The sequence below is a fragment of the Myxine glutinosa genome, chromosome 5 (assembly GCF_964187855.1).
Source record: "Myxine glutinosa chromosome 5, kmMyxGlut1.1, whole genome shotgun sequence".
In the NCBI taxonomy this organism is placed as follows: Eukaryota; Metazoa; Chordata; class Myxini; order Myxiniformes; family Myxinidae; genus Myxine; species Myxine glutinosa.
In genome coordinates, this window is record NC_136265.1 from 184,896,713 (window position 1) to 184,906,394 (window position 9,682).

Genomic DNA, 9,682 nt, shown 5'->3' on the forward strand with positions numbered 1-9,682 from the left:
CTTCCTATCCTGTACAGTTCTTTCGTTTCCTCTTCTCCTTCTTGTAAATTGTTAATAAATTGCTTTGTTATTCCTATTTTCTTGGTTTCCTCTCCATCCGATCGCATCAGTCTTTTCTCCATTGGGTAAACGTGGCACGATCGGAACCGCCATAATCGGGTTTAGTCCTTGTTAACGGCCCGAATCGCGGCTCGCTTCGCTCGGCGTGTCCACTAACGCCGTGGTTCGGGCGGGAGTTATTTCCCTGCTTCGCGGTCGGTGTTAGTAATTAGGTAGTAGGACTAAGTTGACCAATAACCCTACCTAATACCGACCAGAAGGAGCGTATAACTTCCAGGACTCGTGTCGGCCAGATAAAAGGACAAGAGGATTAACCCCTCCCACCCCCTTGATAAGGGCAGAGCCGACGTCCGAGATCCGTAACACTATTTTTGAGATCAGCGTGGGCCAAAAGGTCAACAACAATTTCAAATTTTAAAAATTCTCAATTTTCATCCGATTGACTTGAAATTTGAATGGGATTTTAATAGTGAACTGAATTCAACCACAAACTATTTTTAAGATCAACATAGGCCAAAAGGTCAACATAGGCCAAAGGTCAACCACTTTTTTTTTGAATCTCTAAAATCCTCAATTTTCATCCAATTGACTTGAAATCTGAATAGGACTTACATATCGGGTTACTGAATTCAACCACCAACTATTTTTGAGGTCAACATAGGCCAAATTTCTAAAATTGTCAATTTTCTCAGATTAACTTAAACTTTGAAGACGATTTGCATATCAGGTCACTGAATTCCACCACAAATTGTTTTTGAGGTCAAAAGTATTCCCTACTGAGTGGCATTCTACTTTGTACTGTTTTGCCAAGTGTCACTCTATGAGTGATTTTTCATTTGTTTGTTTGTCACCGGCCTACAGGTCACAATTTTCAACCAATCTTCACGAAACTTCACCAAATGGTAGAGTTGGTCAAAACCAATAAGTCTATTGTTTTTGGGGTCAAAAGGTCAACATAGGCCAAAGGTCACCAACTTTGCTATATTTCTAAAATCCTCAATTTTCATCCAATTGACTTGAAATTTGAAGAGGACTTGCATATCTCGTCACTGAATTCAACCACCAAGTATTTTTGAGGTCAACATCGGCCAAAAGGTCAACATAGGCCAAATTTCTAAAATCCTCAATTTTCATCTGATTGACTTGAAATTTGAAATGGACTTGCATATCTGGTCACTCAATTCAACCACCAAGTATATTTGAAGTCAACATAGGCCAAAAGGTCAACATAGGCCAAGTTTCTAAAATCCTCAATTTTCATCCAATTGACTTGAAATTTGAAGAGGACTTGCATATCTGGTCACTGAATTCAACCACCAAGTATTTTTGAGGTCAACATAGGCCCCATTTCTAAAATTCTCAATTTTCATCCAATTTTTCGTACATGTATACACAATCGTCGGTTAATGGTATCGAGTATTCTGCGGCCTAGTACTCGTAGGCTTGGACTACCGTACCGTCTCCGACCTTGTGGTTTGTTTTTCTCTCAGCGATTCGTCGAATGCGCTGAAATTATTTTCGTTCACTGTTTCGTCCCATTCGTTCACCCCGTACCTCCTTGTTTAATATTATCTGTACTCACAAAAAAAAAAAAAAAAAAACCCCCCCAAAAAAACTATTTCCTTCCCAGGTCTTATTCGTTTATTTGTTCTTTTTGTTCGTTCGTTCTTCGTTCGTGATCACGCGGTTAGAAATGTATAATCTCTCCCCTGAACAACTATTTTCTCTCATATATTATAACACCATTTTCTTCTTTTCCTACAAAAGGATGCTTTCGTCTTGCTCACCAAATCTATTCATTCCAAAAAATATATATAATACCATCTCTTACAGTTCCTCCTTTCTACATTCCCTAAACTATCCAGAACTCCATCCCTCCTCCAGTGTCCTCAAACGTATTTTTGTCTCGAAGGTCTCAAACTCATTTTGCAAAAAATGTTCGTTTCCCATGAATCGTACACTTTTCAAAATCCAATCTCACCCCTCCCCTCCAAATCCTCCCCATCACCCATCCCTTTCAAATCTCCCCCCTTGCCCCTTCCCTCCCCTCCCTCCTAAACTCCCCCCACACCCCTCCTCTCCGAGACTCTCCCTCGCTCCTCCCCTCCTAGACTCCCCTCTCACCCCTCCTCCTCAAAGCATCCTCCCTGCTTCTTCCTCCTTCCAACTTTCACCTTCATCTCCCCAAACCTTCTGCCTTGCTCTTCCCCTTCCTCAAATAACACCTCATTGTGCCTCACCCAATCTCCATCAAACCTTTTGTCCGCCCCATTCTTCCCTTTCTCCAAGCTATTCTGAAATCGCTGACACACCTTCAACAGCTCTCCCTACCTCTTCCTCCTCTTCCACATCTTACCCTACCCCTCCCCCCCCCCCTGTTCTGGACCCGATGCTCCCCCTTCCTCTTCATTAACGGTATGGACCTCAAACATCCGGGGCCTTCGCTCAAACTTGACGGACCTCTCCATACAGATTGCTTCTGACAAACCAGATGTGATCTGCTTAACAGAAACTTTCCTCCTCAATGATGTCTCTGATGCCTTGGTATCTCTCCCAGGTTACTCCCTCCTCTGGTATGATAGACCTGAGCCTCGTCCTGGAGGTGGGGTTGCTATCTTTATAAAAAACTCTCTTCCTCACTCGCCCTCCACTGCCCTCTCTCCACCTCACCCCCAGGAATACCTTTGGCTACGGCTTCCCCTTCGCTCCCACCTTTTGTTCATATGTGTGTTGTACCGTCCACCAATCAGCGATGACTCCATCTACATCTCACTGTCTGATAATATGGACCAACTTCTATCTACCCATCCCAACTCTCTCTTCCTCATATGTGGTGATTTCAATTGTCACCATGCCAGTTGGCTGGGTGTGGGTACCTCTCTCACCAGCCATGGCTCTTCAGCAAAGGACTTCTGCGACTCACTGGGACTGACAAAATCTGTCAATTTCCCGACCCGGATCTCAGTCAACGGAGCATCTTCTCTTCTGGATTTGGTTATGACAAACTTCCCTGAAAATGTCTGCTGCTCTTCTTCTGCTCCAATCGGCTCATCTGATCATGTGCTTGTCAAAGTGGACATCTCTCTGACCATTCTCAGAGAGCCTCCTCAGCGTCGACGAGTCTGGCATTTCACTCAGGCCAACTGGCACGGTCTTCAAGCAGCCATCAATCATCTGGACTGGTCTCCCATCTCTACCGCCTCTGACATCAACTCATCCTGGGAATTCTTTCAAAGTAAATTGCTCTCTCTCATGCACAGATTTATACCATCTCGTCTTCAGTTGTCATACCCTTCCTCCCGTCCATCGTACACGGAATCTTGTGGTGAGGCTGTTGCCCTGAAACAACTTGCTTTCGTCTCCTGGAAAGCAAATCCAACGGAAGGAAATCTCATTTCCTTTCACAAAGCCCGAAACAAGTGTGTGTCCACCCTCAGGAGAGCCAGGAAACAATATCTCACCATTCTCAAGACCGAACTCTCTTATCTGTCTCCCTCTTCCAAATCCTGGTGGCGTCTGGTCAAATCTGTTTCTGGTGTTTGTTCCCCCTCCATCCCCTCCCTCACCTCAAACGGCTTAACGGCTGACTCCGCACGTGAAAAAGCTGAATGCCTCAACTCTGTGTTTGCCTCTAAATCTTGTGTCCCAAACCCATCCCTCTCTGTACCCACCGTACCCAGTCGTACCCAGCTGCTCCTGGACTCTGTGTCCTTTCCTCCTGACAAGGTGGAAAAGTTTCTGGCAACCCTCGACTCTGATTCTGCAACTGGTCCTGACGGCATCAGCCCACGGGTCCTAAAATCATGTTCTTCTGCACTTTCACTCCCTCTTTCTGTTCTCTTCACCCTCTCTTTTGCTCAAGGTCATCTGCCATCTGCTTGGAAATCAGCCAACATCACCGCTTTGCACAAAAAAGGTGCAAAAACAGATCCCAGCAACTACAGACCAATCAGCCTTCTCCCAATTATCAGCAAAGTCATGGAATCCATCATTGCTTCAGATATTAAATCTTTCCTCTTCTCCAATGGCTTGATCTCTGATCATCAATTTGGTTTCAGACCTGGTCACTCTACTCTGGACATGCTGCTTCTGCTTTCTCAACAATGGATGGAGGTCCTCAGCGCCAAACAGGAAATTAGAGCTGTCTCCCTTGACATTTCACGTGCCTTCGATACGGTCTGGCACCCTGCTCTGCTCTCCAAACTCTCCTCCTTTGGTATCCATGGAAATCTCCACGCATGGCTGGCGGACTTCCTCTCTGGTCGTAGTCAACGTGTGGCCCTGAATGGGTTTCTCTCATCTCCTCTTCCTGTTCAGGCTGGAGTTCCCCAAGGTAGTGTTCTGGGCCCTGTGCTTTTTCTGGTCTTCATCAATGATCTCTCTGACTCTCTTGAAAATCCTCTCTATCTCTTTGCTGACGACTCTACTCTCTGTCGCTCCATTCCTCATCCCTCAGATCGGCAGTCTGCAGCCTCCTCACTCTCTGCAGACCTGGACAAAATCACAGACTGGTCAAACAAGTGGAACATGTCTTTCAATCCTGACAAATCTCACACTCTTACAATGTCTCTCCGAAAGGACCGACTGGACAACCCTCCCATCTACTTTCTCAACAATCCTCTCCAAGAAGTTCTGTCGCTCAAGCTTTTGGGTCTCACTATCTGCCATGATCTTTCTTGGGAAAACCACATTTCCAAGCTGGCCTCCAAAGCCAGTCGCCGACTGGGCATCCTCCGTCGTGCGAAGTCCTTCCTTGGCACACCTGAGCTCCTCACCACATACAAGGCTTTCATCCGCAGCTCAATGGAATACTGTTCCCCCCTCTGGGCTGGTGCTCCTGCCTCACACCTTGCTCGGCTTCACGCTGTTGAGGCCAAAGCTTTCAGAATCATTGGAATCTCCTGCGATGTAGTCAACGCCGAGGGCCTTTCACTCACTCACCGTAGGCAGGTTGGTGGTCTTTCTGTCTTCTACCGACTCCTCTCCGGCCTTGCTCCCCCAGCTCTCTCTGTGCTCTGTCCCCCCAATATTCCTTCAGGTCGCACAAGATCTGCCTGCAACCCTCTTCTGGTTAAACTGCCAAAGTCTAGGCTCTCTGCTCACCTTCACTCTTTCATTCCCCTTTTCTCCCGCCTCTGGAACAAACTCCCCCACTCCCTTCAATCCCACCCCTCCCTCCAGGTCTTTAAAACAGCTGTTCACCACCATCTCTTATCTTCCCCCATCGAAAACCTTGATCTTTTCTACCCCCGGTAATTCACCCCAGAGTCCTTGCAGTGTTCATATGTTTTAATCCTCTCCCACCTCCCCCCAAGTCCTCCCGATGTCCCTGCTCTCAAATGTTGTGTTTGTGTCCTTCCCCCTCTCTTTTGTGTCCTTCCCCCTCTCTCCCCATCTTGTCTACCGCTCCCCTTGTTTTTTGTGTTTTGTGTGTCGGTTTGTCTTTTTGTGTGATTAATGTTAGCTCTTTCACGAGCCTCGATCTTGTATACAAAAAAAAAATAAAAAAATAAATAAAAATATTGACTTGAAAGTTGAAGCAGACTTGCACATCTGGTCACTGAATTTTAACCACCAAGTGTTTTTGAGGTCAACATAGGCCAAAAGGTCAACATAGGCCCAATTTCTAAAATCCTCAATTTTCATCCGATTGACTTGAAATTTGAAGAGGACTTGCATATCTGGTCACTGAATCCAACCACGTATTATATTTTTGGTAAACATAGGCGAAAAGGTCAACATAGGCCGAATTTCTAAAATCACCAATTTTCATTTGATTGACTTGAACTTCTAAGAGGATTTACATATATGGTCACTGAATTCAACCACCAACTGTTTTTGAGGTCAACATATGCCAAAAGGTCAACATAGGTCAATTTTTAAAAATCCTCAATTTTCGTCCGATTGACTTGAAAATTGAACAGCATTTGCACATCGTCATTAAGTAGGGAAACTAACTATTTTTGAGGTCAAAAGGTCAAGGTCAACTCAAGGTCAACCTTCCAAAATCGTCATTTTTCATCTGAAAAATCGTCACTTTTCTTCCTATTGACCCGAGCTTTGATCAAGATTGTCAATTTTAATCGTGACGAAATGGACAATTTGCTGTATCAATGGATTTTTTATTTCTTGGGGGTGGGGGGCGGATTTTGCAAGTATCGTGCTCCGCATGACGTCTTCTTGTTTGTTTGTTTGTCCGGGCGATATCTCAGTCATCTTTTGAGCTAGGAAGGTGAAATTGCAGCACAATAGTGTGCATGTACTTTGGCAAAAACGCTATTTTTTGTTTTTTGATGAATCAATTAATTGATTAGTTACTTAATTATTATCGATTAATAAGTACTTATTTATTTTCTTTCTCTTCTGGGCATTATCTCAGGCACATTTTGAGCTAGGAAGCTGATATTTGGACACGATAATGACCAAGTGATTTGGCTGTAAATTATATTTTTGATTTATTGATTAATCAATTAATCAATTAATTATTCAATTAATGACCATTATTTTTTTAAAGTTAGTTTCGGATGAAACGATCGGTGGTGGTTTAGGTATTCTGTTAGCCAATTGATTATTTGTTTAATTCTTTTATAATTTTTATTTATTTATTTTCATTATTAATCATTTAATTATTTTCTTTCTCATCTGGGCAATATCTCAGGCACATTTTGATCTAAGAAGCTAATATTTGGACATGACAGTAACCAAGTGATGTGGCTATAAATGATATTTTTGATTTATTGATTAATCAATCGATTAATTATTTATTGATTAATCAATTAATTTTTTCGATTAATGACTTATTTAATTAATTTTCAAAAAGTTACAGCTTTGGATGAAGCACTCACTGGTGGTTTAGGTATGCTATCAGCCAATTGATTAAGAAAATATTTTATGATTATTATTGATTGATTTTAATTATGCAATTAATGAATCAATTTTTGTACACCCTTCCCTCCCAATACAGTCTCTATGCGCTGCATGGCGGTATTGCCGAGCGCTGAAGGCACCCTGGCAATGCCGTGCTCGAGGATGTTATTTATTTATTTGGCATAGGGCGGTGTACTTTGAATGTATCTGGACTTGTTTTGCATTTATTTACAGGATTGTATTACAATGTACAATACAAAATATATAAACAACAAAAGTATGTGAATTCATGAAAAATGTGATGCATTTCATCTGCTGCGAAGGAACCTAACTCCCCCACCCCCACCCCCCCCCCCCCCTCTATTTACATTAATTCTGATGAGATAAGTTGATCCATTTAATCTATTCATTACTTTGTTTTCAGGAACGTGACCAAAACGTTAACCCAAAACCAAATGTGTGTACATACTGCTTACTTACTTACATACTGCTTACCTACTTACCTATATACTGCTTACTTACATACTGCTTACTTACTTACTGCTTACATACTTACATACTGCTTACTTACATACTGCTTCCATACATATATGTACATACTGCTTCGGGACACACACAAAGTGTATATAGCCATATACGCATTAGCTCCATCATCCTAAAATATGTAAATTAGTGTCTGTCTGTCTGTCTATGCATGATACATTTGGTCCGATCTCAGCTAAACTTGACAGGAAGACTAAGGGTCACACGATGGAGGTCGTAGCGATTTAACCCCCCCCCCCCCCCCGACCCAAGGGCGTTGTCTGCCTTGGGTGAAAACTGTGTTGAAATGTTACAATCGTCTGCCTTGGGTGAAAACTGTGTTGAAATAGCTTTTCGTGACGTTTTTCCAAGGTCGTTTCTCATAATAAAAGTAATACCAACACTCGTGATAACAGCATAATATTAATGTTATTACAAAACAATATTAATACCCTCTCCCCAAGGGGTTTTCCCTCTTTGAACAAATGATGTGTTAAGGTGTATCAATAACTTATTGTGCACACACCAGAAGTAAAAACTATTATAAACCACAAACATGTATAATTATCTTTTTGAAATCGTCACGCCTGCTGGTTAACAGTAAACTGAAAGGGAGGAAACTTAGGGTGTGTTCAGTTACTAAGCAGCTATATACTGCTTGCCAAGTCAGCCATTCCTTTACCTTTTTGAATGGAGTGCTTGGCTTGAATACTTAAGCCACTTGGTGAGGACTGTACAAAAAACTTGAAAACTGAACACACCCCTGACGTTCTTTAGGCCCGAGCTTAGATCTACTGTAATCTAAATGCTCCAGAAAGGACAATAACATGACCCTTCCTGCCGCTCCCATTAGGAGAGGGTGTACTAGCTATATTTAAAAGAGAGAAGATACTGGCAGGATAAACGAGAGTTATGCTCACGTGCCTCTGAGTTGTCAGTGCCCTGAACAAATTCCAAATTCCTGCCCTGAAGGAGAGCTGATAACTCAATGGCAAACCACCCAGGATAGCCCTTGCCAAAAAACTGCTTTGACAGCACCAATCATGCTCTGTAGAGAGTATGGTGCATCTCATCTCATCTCCATCAGTACATGATAACTTCTCATAAGCAATTATGCCTGATTTCAATTGTGATAACATAATTGATTGTGTTCCATGTGTCTATTGCATGAAGTAAAATGACAATATGTTTTTGACCAACCACCCTATCGTTTGCTCCATAAATGCCATTTCTCTGCTCCCCTACCATTCATCATATTCTGTGCGAACCTTATTTTCCTTCTCTATATATCCCTTGCAAAACCCCCACTATCCTTATTTCACCATATAATTGCCCCTTATAATATATTTCTCAATTTTAATTGTCCCAATTTATCAACAACCCCCATGAGCTCCCTTTGTATTATTTTACAGGAAGTAGATGACCCTGTCTTTTGTTTTGCTATTTCTTTGGACACTGGAAAATGGTGTAAAGCCATGCATATCCCAACCTTTTACAGTGGACTAGGCCCATAAAAAAGTGCTTTTCTCAAAACTTTCAAACTACTGCGTTGACTGGTCGCAGTGTGAAAAGTTAGCTGCAGCGCAATTCTGAAGTGTCTCCAATCAGATTACAATAAATGGTACTACAGCACAATGTGCAGGAGACATTGTGTCCCATGAAAATGCTTTGTGCAGAAGTGGATCACTTGAATAAATATTGGAGTGTAGAGCTATGTCACTGTGATAGAAAATGACAATTGGCAGCGCTTCGAAAAACTTGCATCACGCATGATCATGCAGGAGCTGTGGCATCACATCAGTGGCACCTTTGAACCAATGTCCCGGAATCAAGAGGCCACTCTTGTGGCAGATTTGATCAAGCGGTTTCAAGTTAACCCCCTCGTTTCAGGTCCCACAGGTGAAAAAGAGATCGAGCTGTGAGATCTAGGTGTGTGGGGGAAAGTTTTACGTTGTGAGGTGCTTACAGAGTGTCTGAACCTTTTAACTGGGCTTCACACATCTTTCCTCCCGGCACTCGCCAAGCGCCAAAACCGGGACGCGCAGTAACAGCGGGTGAAAGCAATAGCACTCTGAAGCTCCCATTATAATGCGTCACTGCGGGGATGTGGAACCAGCACGTGTTAACAAAGAGGGGAACACGTACATGTGTCAGGGGCTGCGATGTCAGGCAGGAATCGATAGCCAAACAGCCTACGATCTGAGCAAGGAGCGCGAACCGAGGAGGAAGAAGA